The sequence below is a fragment of the Zonotrichia leucophrys genome, chromosome 13 (assembly GCF_028769735.1).
Source record: "Zonotrichia leucophrys gambelii isolate GWCS_2022_RI chromosome 13, RI_Zleu_2.0, whole genome shotgun sequence".
NCBI classification, from domain to species: domain Eukaryota; kingdom Metazoa; phylum Chordata; class Aves; order Passeriformes; family Passerellidae; genus Zonotrichia; species Zonotrichia leucophrys.
Genome location: NC_088183.1, coordinates 15852843 through 15866002, shown reverse-complemented (window position 1 = coordinate 15866002; position 13160 = coordinate 15852843). Strand labels below are relative to the sequence as shown.

The 13160-nt window shown below is 40.3% G+C and overlaps 1 long non-coding RNA gene across 1 annotated transcript; it reads left to right on the top strand.

Annotated features, from left to right (window-relative positions):
- Positions 1-596: 596 nt before the first annotated feature.
- Positions 597-10537, top strand: LOC135453729 (uncharacterized). The gene is made up of 3 exons (XR_010441937.1): positions 597-675; positions 2823-2956; positions 9185-10537. It is a non-coding gene; the product is annotated as an uncharacterized LOC135453729 (long non-coding RNA).
- The last annotated feature ends 2623 nt before the right edge of the window (positions 10538-13160 follow it).

The window sequence follows — 13160 nt, the reverse complement described above, 5'->3', positions numbered from 1 at the left end:
CAGGTTCTCATACCTGTATCACATGTTCTAAAGTGGAGGACATACTGATAAAGACAAACTGAAAATCAATTTCAAGACAGAGTCACAAACACTGTTCCTAATGAAAAATTATAAAGGTAAATAGATACAAACCAAACACATTTAGAAGGTACCACTGAAAGTGCATTACAGGTAATTTATTTTCCAAGGAATTTATATCTGGAGAGGTGAAACACAATCCTGATGTCATGATACTCCTACTGCCATGTTCATACATTTGGGAGGGGGGAAAAAAGTATTTTTATATTATAACTCCTGGCTTGCATCAATGATGGGGAGGGCTGATAGAAAACAGCCAGTAGTCCCTGTATATCTGTCATATATAAAACTACTACCACTTTTTTTTGTTCAGGCTTGACCAGATGAGACTTGGACGCTCCTTGGCATCACTTAAATGCAGTTTATTGACCAGCAGCAAGTTGCTTCTTGCCCTGGGAGCGGCAGAGGCGGTGGGGTCGAATCCAGCAGCTGCAATTCGCACATTTTCCCACCAGATAGCAGCCGCCACAAAGGAAAAACCCAGCGGAAAAGATGCAAGTCACGGGGAGGAGCAGCGGGGCTGGACCAGGAACAGCCGGGCTCGGCAGCATCGCGGGGCCGGCTGGGAAGGGACAATCCCCCGAGAGAGAGAGGCAGGTCTCTGTATTGTCTATCATCTGTCTATCTATATCTATATCTATATCTATATCTATATCTATATCTATATCTATATCTATATCTATATCTATATCTATATCTATACTATCATCTATCCATCTATCATCTATCTATCCTCTATCCATCCATCTATTCTATATCTATCATCATCTATCTATCTATCTATCTCTCTATCTATCTATCTATCCATCTATCCATCTATCCATCTATCCATCTATTTCTATATCTATCTATCTATCTATCTATCTATCTATCTATCTATCTATCTATCTATCTATCTATCTATCTATCTATCCATCTATCCATCCCTCCATCTATCCATCTATCTATCCATCTATTTCTCTATCTATCTATCTATCTATCTATCTATCTATCTATCTATCTATCTATCTATCTATCTATCTATATTTTTTTTTCATTTAGAGATCTACCTATCGATTTATCCATCCACTCTCCATTTATTTCTCCACCTAACCATCCATTCATCTGTTATCCACCCACCCACCCAGCAGCATCCTCGTCCACAGGATCTGGGTTCTGTTCCTGCCCTGGGGAAAGGAGCCCACACTCACATCCAGGGGAACCATTTCAGATCACACTCAGACTCAGAGCAACAGGCTGGGGAGAAGGGGGAGATGTGAGGTCATGGGTGAAGCAGTGAGATTGAGAGGGGGCATCCAGAACACTGGACTGAGCGGGGTTTGGGAGGGGATGTAGGTCATGAAGCAGCCACAGGGATCAGTTTATCCCTTGGGGTCCCCAATGCTGCTTTCTGTCCTTGCCACTGAACAGAAATGAAATTGCAGCAGTATTGAGCAGTGTGCTGGTTTCTCCCAGCACTGGGGCTGCAGGGCAAGTGAGGACAGCAGCCAGCTTAAACCCTGGGAATCTGGGATTGGTGTGGGAGACACCAGCAGCTAAATAATCTCCTAACTTGCTTCCCTGTCAAGCCAGTCTCTAATGCAGAAAATACTTGTACCTTTTAAAACATGCTTAAAGAACTGTGCCCACATTCATTACTACATGCTTGTCTTCTGTTTTATCTTTACAGAAGACAAAGAAAGGGGTCAGAGGCACCTCTTCAGAGAGGCTGTTTTCAGGAATACATGTATATAAAATATTTCTCATCACATGACTTAAAGTAAAATTCCCAGGTTTGTCCATTACTGTTTTAGTGATTTAAAATACATTTTGAGAAGCAAGCATATCCTGCACTACTGTAAATCTCCCATTTATAGCTTAAGGATTTAAAAAAATAGTTTGTCTCCTTTTTCTTCTTCTAAGAGTGATACCTACAGAAGGTATCACCTCTGGATATCTGATGGCAGGAACTTCAGCACAGGACTGGAGTGGTTCTCAGCCTTACACTCACATTGTACATTGTGAGTGCAAACATGCATTACATTGATTAGGAAGTGGCACTTAACAACTGAGTAAGTGTCTCTTTTCCTCCTCATTTTTTTCTTTCTTCTACCTCATTCTATTTCTTTATGTATTAATCAAGGTAGCTAAAGAAAGAAATACTCAAAAAAAGTCCCTAAATCTAGTACAAAGTCATAGGTGATTCTGAGAGAGGTTAAGAATTACTATGGGCTGCCTGGGTGAATAAATCCCTTAAACTGAACTTTTTAATCACAAACTCAAGTGAGTATTCTTTGGAACATATGGGGGAAAAAGCTCTGCCATTCTGCCACAAACATCTGCCATTCTGAAGGGAAAACTGGGGTACTGAATACAGTGACAGGAACAGACAGTTGTTCTCTACAGTGTTGCTCACTAGATGGAGTACGAGTTATTTATATTAAAATGCTAAACCAAGTCACTCCCACTTCCTACTAAATGCTCATAAAAAAGCGTCACAGAATCTACTTGGCAAAACCTTTAAGATGAACAGAATAAATCTGTGTTCTTGCCTTGCACATAATCTTTACTTATTTGTGCATGTGGTTCACAAGTAAAACATCAGAAAATCAAGACAAATGTTGAACTGCGCAGATAATTGAGGTCCAGCATCACCAGACACAGCAAAAAATTTCTTAGGAGCAGTCTTGCCTAAAGGTGAACTGCAACAGCAACAACAACAAAAGCAAATATGCTAATACTGTTTTCATTTATGTGGTATTCAGAGTGATGGCTCAGATGCTCAGCAGCTTTGGAACAGTGAGACACAGCTGGCTGGAAACACAGCTTCCACAAAGAATTACCCAAACAGGGTGTTGCAAGGGAGAAAAGCAGTGAGGCCTGGCACCAACAATAAGAGGTGAGTTAAAGCAACAGCTCTAATGTGATGCAACTGAATATCATAATTAATTTCAAACCACCAACAACTAAAAAACAGGCCTGTTTGTAGTTGATGAGAGAAGAAATTCTGCGAGGTAATCACACAAACCTAGTAATACTGACAGCCTTTGTTCAGCAGCTTCTGATTTACACTGCCTTTAAGAATAGATAAATATTTTAGGAAAGAGATACCATCTGAAACACACTCCTGCTTTCTGCTCTTACACAGAAGCCATCCATCTGTTGTCAGCTCAGTAATTTGAAATCTAGTCTAACATTACCACAGTGCACATGCTGTGTATGGCACATGGGAGCAGCCACCTCGATGCTGGACACAAATTTGTGTCAGAGATCCATGACCCCACCCCAGAGGTCAATAGCAGTGAGCACAATCCACTTAAAGAATTCCCAAATGGAAGATGCATCACGTACTGCAGCCTCCTGCATGTGTTGCAGGGAATTTATAAAGCTTCTAAAGCTTTCCAGAGAGCTTTGTATTGGATTAAGATGATGATTAAGAGATACAAAAAAGTTTTGTCCAGCAGAGAGAGCACATTATCAATTCCAGGTAGATAACAGCCAGTGAGTCCTCAAGAAAAATAAGAAGGAAATGCAAGTTACCATCAAAACTGTTTTTTCAAAGGTGAATCAACAAAACCCTTAAAGCTTCCCCTGGGAATAAAGTCTTCTGAGCTGACAGCAAATGGTAAAATCAGAAAACCTCTCCCTGACTGCCCTTCCCCCTGTACCTAACAAAAGCAACCCCCAAGCTGGTGTAGCTACCAATCCACCTGAATACCCAAATTAAAAAGACTCACTAAGAATGGTCAAATGCATTTCTTTCAAAAGCCAAAGCACTGCTCTAACAAAAGCTATTCATGCATCATTTGAAGTTTCACATCAAATTAGAAGGAGGGAGAGATGAGAAGAAATCCTTCCTGTCTGACAGACATTTGCACTTGCCTCTGAAATACAAATGTGTGAGACCATACATAGTAAAATCTCTTGGAAAGGGATTCTCCTGTCAGTTAATGGAATGTTGAGAGACACTGAGGACATCTCAGAGGGCTGCAGGTGCTGCTTTCTTGGCCCATGGGAACAATTTCCTAAGTCTACTATGAAGCTTTATTAATTAACATTGCAAATTTCCCTATATGTACATATATACTCTAATTATCTATTCTTGAATCACAGTAGAATATATACAAATAAATATGCATAAGATTTTTCTTCCATACTTGTTCAGAGAAACTGGAAATGGCTGGTTTGGTTTTTTTTAATGAGGTGTAAATTTCCTAAATTCTTAGAACCCTTTGGTTTCTTAGGACTCAATAAGAAACAAAAAGTAGATAAACTTTTTTGTTACTTGTGTTATCTGAATGAGTAGAAAAGTTGAGACAGTAATAAATTAATGTTACAAAAGCATGTCAGTTTAAACATGATATTTTGGTGGTTGGGCCCAAAATGATCTTCATACTTTGGAAAAATATGCATGAGAATAATAAGAAAGCCACGCTGGCAAAGACTGCATACTTCAGAGGAAAACCACCTCATATTGTGGGTTCTTTCCCTTTCTGCTCCATTGAATATTTATCTATAATTTTTAATAATTCAGGAGGTGGCTGTGTCAGTGCTGAGATCACCCTGACTTTGCCTCTACTGCTCATCCTGCCAGTGCTTTGGAGATTTCCTGGCTCTTGTCATGGATCCCTACTCAGAGATCCATTAAAAAATTACCATTGCTCTGCTCCTGCCTTTCTACCAGTGCTGGAAGATCCCTTGTTCAAGTATTATGGGATTGCATTGTTAGAATCAGATTTGTGAGGCAGATTCTGCATAGAAAACTTCCAGTTCTCTGTGGATGTTCCACTTACTGCTGTGTGTGGTACAGATGGTACAGACTGTCAGCCAGTACCTAAATAATAATAATAATTAAACAGATCAGGTTCATTATTCTGTTTATTTATTCATTATTTAGGTGTTACTAGCTGGATGCCCCATCCCTGAAAGTGTTTAAGGCCAGGTTGGGTGGAACTCTGAGCAACCTGCTCTGGTGGGAGCAGGGCAGAGGGTAGGAACACTGTGATCTTTAAGGTCCCCTCAAATCCAGGCCAATCTGTGATTTCCAAACCACAACTATGGGACTTGCACACAAAGGCAAATGTCACAAGCAAGGGGAAGGAAATGTTCCAGCCATCAGGAAGCAGAAGCAAGCAGGCCAACCCCCAATTCCTACTCTATCATATCTTATTTATTGCTTTGTTTTAGATATTCCTCTCATTGCGTGGCAACAGCTTAAACCCATCACAAGCCTAACGAGGAGAGTGCAGCTTAATGGAAAGCAGATTATGCCAAAGAGATTTGATATCTTTCTCTGACAAGATTAAAAATAGGAATCATAATGGAGACTATATTGTTGATATAATATAATCAGACTTTTTTAGACTTCTGGCTTTGTGCCTCTAACATTCAGATAAAAAACCTAAAAACAAGAGCATCATGAAAAATCAGAATGGCACATACTAAATCAAATTGAATGTGTCAAGCTGATAGGCTCACTGCAATTAATGTGAATGCATCAAATAATTGCAATGAGACTTGTAATGTCCTATAAATACTGTTCTATTGTATGCATATAATCTTATTTTATAATGATACAGAGACATAATGATAGTGTAACCATACATTTGTTCCTGGAAAGTTTTCAGATTACATAAACATTGAGATGTGATAATCAAGAAAGCCTGTGAGCAGATCACAGAGCTCTGAAATGTTTGGCATTGCATACCAAGGCATTCTTAATACAATAAATCCCAGTGTTCTTCCTACAGGAACAAAGAATCACGTGCAGACACCTGGCTCTGGACAGGCTGGAAAATTCTGTAGGCACTCTCCTGAACACCACTGGGATGGATGACAAAATGCATGATAACAGAAGAGCACTGAGGAGAAAATGAGCATTTCTTCGCAGCTGTTGTGACTCAGCTTCCACGCGTGCCCTTCAAAACTGTCTCTGGTTCACAGAGGAGCAGTCAGAGCAAAAACTGGTCTGGAACAGGACAGAGACTTAAGGAACTACAGTTTCCAGCTTATCATTGGGAACTTACAGGTGGTTTGGTCAGAGTCTGATGAACAGAAATCTGTCAGGTGGCTCTTTAACCCTGCAAGAGCATCTGCCACACCCCTGTTATTATCCAGCAGTTTAAAGAAATGGAAACAGGGAATGAATCACAATTTATAACACCCAAAGGACATGGCAAGGCATATACTGTGTCATCTCTCATTTGATCCCTTTAAATCAATAGGTGGGGTCTTTCTAAAGGTGGTTCACATTCTGTCATGGTCTTGTTGGAGGGAGAAGAGCATGTGTATATGCACAGAGCAGGTTAGATTATCACAAAATACATCCTGAATCTATGAAATATAAACTTTGGATCTAACATCCTCCATGTCAAATATGGCTTCTGTATTTTCCTCCCCACGGTTGATTCCCCAATTCCAGATAACTACTAGCTTTCAAAAATAATCTAATCTACTAATTAACTCTCAGAATGTCCAGAAAAATACATTTTTAAGCAATAGCATAAATCAAGTTCAGCTTTTACTCCATGTTGTGCCCCTAACAGTGACAGAGAACTTGAGATTTTTTCACAAGTTACTGGAACAGCAAAGTTTAAAAAAAAGTTCAGATTTCATACATTTGGAAACACACAGAAGTCCCTTTCCTTCTGCTCAAGACATATGTGAGCATCAGATGCTGCTTCCTGGGAATCCATTTCCCACAGGATTGTCTCAAATGACAGAATCTCTGTGTTACCCCCCAGGGACTGCACACATGGGTATTGAGTAGAATAAGCTGCTGAGGTTTTCTTTTTATTCTGTCATTTTGGAAATATAACTTAACAATTCCAATTATCTTCTGAAATATAGATATAGCTGATTCTTCAGCTATTGCTTCTGCTATTTATTTTCCCCTTTGAGATCTGCAGAGGCAGTTCTGCTCCGCCTTTCAGTATCACAAATATGAACTGAAGTGTTAATGAAGATGCATCTGCAGTGCCAGATGTTGGCCTCAGCCATGGCTGGGGCCAGCTCCTTGCCTCTCTGCCATTGTGTATTCTGAAATTATGATTTTTAAGAAGATGAAAATTAATGGGGTGTGTTATATAATATCTTCCTCTGGCACCTGCCCATCAGAGAGTGCAGAGCCTGACTTTCACCAGGAATGGTGTTTCCTGATGAGAGAAAGCATGCTCCTGGCTTATATTAGGAATATGCTTGACCTGTGTTCAGCCAGTAACAAAGGGATCCTTTAACCCTGCATTTACAGCCTGGAAGAATCCATCTGCCAAACCCTCTGCTGTAAAAGTTCCTCTATTTCTGAAAAGGCAAAAGGACAACACAGTGACGGCTTCACTGTTCCAGCACAGCCTGATAGAATCTAATAACTTAAATTAATTAAATTTGTAGCTGAAGTAGTCCAGAAGGTATAAAAGAGCAGGCAAGGAAGGTAGCAGAGCATTGGATATGAAGCTGGAAAAGAGAATATCTGAGGCAGAAACTCTGTTTGAGAAACCCCCAGAGTGGTTCACAAGGAGAATGTGAGGCAAAACCAGCATCCCTCGGGAAACACTTCCTTGCATAAAGCTTTTGATGCCACATTTATTGGGCTAAAAGGCACTCTGAGATGTGAAAACTCAAAATGGGGGAAATATCTCACTAAAGATAGATACACTTCAAATGTTGGTAGTTACTACTTGGAATTTCAGCTGTTTGTCCAAATTCTGTGTTTGTACCTATCTGGGTCTATAAGGCATGAGCTCCAGGATGTGATTTTTGGGTAAATTCTTCTACCATAACGTAACTACTTCTGCAAATAATTATTGTTTTTTCTAGTCCAAAGGAAATGCAGATTATTAAGCCATTTTTCAGTGTAATATAAAATTAATATAATTGTTATTTTTAGTTAAGGCAACGCAAATAGTTATTGAGCCAGCTCTGTAAATATTGATTTTGGGAAGAATTTTTTATTATCTCTGAAATAATGCATTAACATTACATAATATAATCATATAATATAATTATATGATCCGCTTATCTCTGAAATATCCTGAAAAGCAGCATCTCCTCTGGGCTGCCAGCATGGTTTTTGCTGGTGTAATCTAAGGTAAAAGGCAATGTACTCTGCAAGTCACTTGTGCACTATGGCAATTTTTACATCACCGCTTGCTGCTTTGTTTGGGTATTTCTTTAAACCATCTACTCTAAATTAAAAATACAAGGAGTTCAAATACACTCCTGCATCTCTATACTCTGGTACAATGATTTTCCAGAAAGCTTCCTATTTTCTAAACACCAGTCATGAAGCTTTTGTTGTACTTTTAATTAACTCCAGCTCCCAGATCCATGTGCAATTCCAGCTGATTTGTATTCTCTCTGTTTCTCTAATATCCGGGTGGCCACATCACACAGGAGAGCTCAAATGCAACATGTTCATAAACTAAGCCAGACCAAAGAAATATTATCAACTGATGAAAGTCCTGAAGGAAATTAAATGTGAGGCAAGAGAGTTTAAAATGTTTAGCTTAGGGAGAAAAAGATGAGAAAGTGTGATAAAAGTCTACAAAAATCAAAAGTGTGCCAAGACTGAAGCAAGAAGCAGCAGAGGCACAGGGGCACAGAACTAAGCATGTGCACAGACTTAGAGGAAAATGTAAACTGAATGCTAAGGAGATGTTGGGATTTATTTACATATAGATCCCTGCAAGTCCAAACACTATCTCCATATAAAAGCACATTCTAAAATCGATTATAGCATTTTTTGGTGAATATTCTGGAGTGAAATAGAGGCCATGAAAGAAAACAATCTTCTTGACCCACTTGATCATTTCCCTTCTAATACCTGTTCTCCAGCTACATGTTATATGAGAAAAAAATAAAATGTAGAGGGAAGCACTAAAATTTAAGAGGAATTGCTGAAATTACTGAAACAAATAAGCATACTTAATATAAAGATTCTAGGCTTAAATTTATCCAGCTGTACAAAGAGAAGGAAAGGCGTGAATAAAAATGATGAAATTTTATCTCTGCCTTATAGCTGCGCCTTGTATATGTGTCTCTAATGAAATGATCAGCATAATGCAGAGAATGTTTATGTGCTCACCTTATTTTTACCATAATAGTTCTGAACAACTCTGTTTTTGACCAGGTTGCATAAGGTTTTGACAAAGAGCACATGGCCTGTGGCAGCTCAGAAGTAATCAAGATATCAGCAAAACTGGCAGCAGCATTTCAGCCACGTGAGAAACAAGAGCACCCATGGGAATGACTGAAGAAATGGAGTCATTAAAACAAGCCACTTTTCCCAGGAACAGCTGGTATTATTTTAGAAAACAAAACTTGCTGAAGGGAACTGGAATCTTGCCAGATCTGGTACTTAAAAAGAAAAGCAAAAAGATGATAATAAAGGAAAAAAAATTAGAGCATTTGAAGATTAGCAACTGTGCAAAAGGAGAAAACCTCCTTTGCAGCATCCTGAGGCAAGCACCAAAAAATGGGCCAATATTAGCATATGCATTCAGCACACTTCTGGCAGCAAGGACGTGTTTGGAAAGATTCATGTGCAATACCTGTCTTTTGTACTAAGGAAAATACAAGAATAAAAAAAAAAAAAGCAGAAAGGGTAACAGAGGACACCACTAAGGCGAGATGGAGCAGGCCAGCTGGACTGTTATGATTTAATTAAGGAGAGTTTGACTCAGTGGGATTCACACATGGGAGATTATTCCTATCAAATCTGACAGAATTTTTCACAGTGGTAACATATCACAGAGGGAAGCTGTGGACATAAAACCAATTTGACACTGTACTGCACACTGTTAAATTAGAAAGTTAATGATTAGGGTATATACAGCATGAAAAGCTTGCAAAAGGAAAGAGCTGACTTTGAAATCTAATATATGAACTAAAAATATACAGTGTAGACCACATTTTAATTCATTCAGCTTCATCAAATTACATGTATCAGCCTACTCCTAATATCTTTTGGTCAACTAACCATAGAGGCATAATACTCCATTTCCAGCAAAACATGAATTCCCATCTTCTACCTAAAAATGCATAAATTCATATTATCTAAATGTGATGAATTCTTTCTTGGATTCCAGTCTTGGTTTTTTTGTCCCAGCAGCTCACTGTCAAGAACCTTTATTAAGAACTGTTCTTCCTTCACAGAGCCGAAGAATTATTGAGGGTAGAATGGACCCTGTGGAGATTGTCACCACATCACACCCACTCCCGCCACCCCCCAAATCCTGGGGGCAGGAGCAGGTTGCTGAGGTTCTCAACCAATTGAATTTTGAATACATCCAGGAATGCAGACATGTGGTCAACTATCATCAGAGCAGGAAAGCTTTTTCCTCAATTTACCTGAATTTAGTATATTTCCATTCCTGTCTATTGTCCTGTTGGACAACCTGTCTGCTTTACTCCATCTTTACTGCCCTCCCAGCTATTTGACTGATTTTTAATTCCCCCCTGACTCTCCTCTCCTCTCCTCTCCTCTCCTCTCCTCTCCTCTCCTCTCCTCTCTCTCCTCTCCTCTCCTTCCTCTCCTCTCCTCCATCTCCTCTCCTTGACTCCTCTCTGCTCTCCTTCCTCTCACTCCTCTCCTCATCTCTCTCCTCTCCTCTCCTCTCCTCTCCTCTCCTCTCCTCTCCTCTCCTCTCCTCCTCAGTTCACTTCCCTATCCCCTTATCTAGGCTGTAATCCATCCCTTTGTCTGTAGGAGATTTTCAGGAGTGAGCACTGAAAGCCTTACTCAGGTCAGGGTAAACAAATTCCACATTCCTCCCCCATCCAGTGATCTAACAATGATTGTGGAAAGACATCAAGTTGATCAGACATGATTTCCCATTCATAAAATCATGGGTACAACTCACAAACACTTCCTTGTCCTTCATATGGTTCAAAAGGGCTTACAGGGTTCTTTGCTCTGCATCCTGCCAGGGGCTGAGGTGAATCTCATGAGCTCTGGTTCTGTAGATCCTCATTCTTAGCTCCTTGATCTTTGTCACCACCTCCCTCATGTAATTCAGCAGTGGGTCTGTGCAAACCCAGGGCACTGGGAATATTTCTGTGTCTGCTCTGGGGTGCCCTGACCCCCAGGGCAGCACTGACTTTGACCCTCATTCATGGAGAAAGTTTCCCTGACTTTAAGATAGACTGGAATCCACAAAAGTGTGAAAGAGATTATAGAGAGTAGTGTGGGTGTATCACCTGGTGAGAAATTTAAGTTTTGGGATTTTCAGTATGTAGTGGATGGAAGCAAGGTGGAGGGCACAGGGTGTGTTCCTGGGTTTCTTCTTCATGCTTCTTCTTCCTTCCTCTTCATGGTTTTGGGTGGCATTTTGTAATTGGGCAGAAAAATCTGCACTGTGGGCTCTGTGTGATCAGTTATTGGGTTAAAAGGGAAAATAATCCAGGTGTCAGTTCTTAATTGGATAGTTTAGACTTAAAAGACCTTGTAACAAGAGATTGTTGGCCATTTTGTGCCTTCTAATGAAAGGCTGCTGAACTCACAGTCATGAGACTGTTTCACTGATAAAAATAATAAACACCTGAGTCTGAACAGGAATTACTGTCTCAAGGGCCTTCAATCCAGACCCAGAGAATCCCACACTGGTACTGCCACATGGGCCCTCAGTTTATTCATCTTCCTGCTGCTGCCAGCTCACATTGCTTTTCCCACTCTTTATTACATTAAACTCCAGTTGAGCTTTGGCTTCCTTATCCTACCCTTGCCTGAGTATTGAACAGCTTCTCTGTATTCCTGTGGGGTCACTCATCCATTCTTTCATCTTCTGTATGCTTATTTTTGATGTTAGAGTTGAGCCAGGAGCTATTTGACCATCAATACAGGCTTTCTGCCACTCTCACCTGATTTTCTGGACATTTTGGAGTTTGGACAAGGTAAAACTTTGAAATCTCCAGAAACATCTTCTACATGGTTCTTATTTCAGCAGTTCCTGAACAGGCCAAAGCCCACTCTGCTGAAACCTGGGAGGCCACTCTGGGGTTCAGAGGCTCCTTTCTGCCCAGTTCCCTCCTCCCAAAATCCTTCCCTCCATTGCATGATCCCTAAATCCAAGGCTGACCCAGCCTTCACACTCCAGACCAGTTTTTCTTGTCTTTAAACATCAGGTCCAGCAAAGAACTTCCTCTCCTTGATTCCCCAATCCCCTGTATCAGGGAGTTTCCATTGGGGCACTCCAGAAACTTCCTGGCTTGCTTGTGTCCCTCCTGTTGTTTTTTCAGCAAAAATCAGAGAATGGTTTGCTTTGGGAGGGACCATGGGGCACCTTACACCAGACTAGGTAACTCAGACTCCTGTTCAGTCTGGTCTTGAACATCCCAGGGATGAGGAGCCCACACCCCTCTGAACCCAGAAAGTAATTTTAGAGAAACTCCAAGACATTGCTTGTTGAAAAAGTTTAGAGAATGCTCCTAAGCTCCCTGCTTGGCTGAGAATAAAAAGTTTGGTGATTTTGGCCCTGAAATTGCACTTGGCTAAGGCTGAAGTTATTTGTGAAAGTCCACAATGTTTCTGGATAAAAGTTTAGAGTTGAAGGCAGTCACTCTAGATATTATCACAAAAAATAACAAAGAATGGTAAAGTTTTAGAATGACTCATTTATTTTACCCAGTAATGTTTACAGCAATGTAATCTGTTACAAGGATCATTCTAAAATAGCCTAATATTTGGAAGGAAATTAAAAGCAGGCTCTGACAGTTATCTGTTCTGAAGATCAGAACTGGGGCCACACATATTGATTCTCTGTAATAACATTCAGACTCTCAGAACTCTCAGCTTGGCAGCAAGAAAGCAACATGTTTATCACTGTCAGGCTGATAGTGTGGTTATTTCATAGACAATAAAAAAAAAGAGAAAAGACAGTAAGCTTCTTAGCAATAAAATGTAATAACATGTCTAAATTAAGTAATGTCTGGAAAGTTGGGTCCTGTGATTTCATACACATTGTAACACATTTTATAACCCACACTCTGGTGTGGCGTTTAGGGGCAGATCTCACACACGTGAAAGGGGCATCACACCCCTGCATCACAGAATCCCTGAGCTGGAAGGGGCACAGAGGGGTCAGTGAGGAAGGGGCACAGAGGGGTCA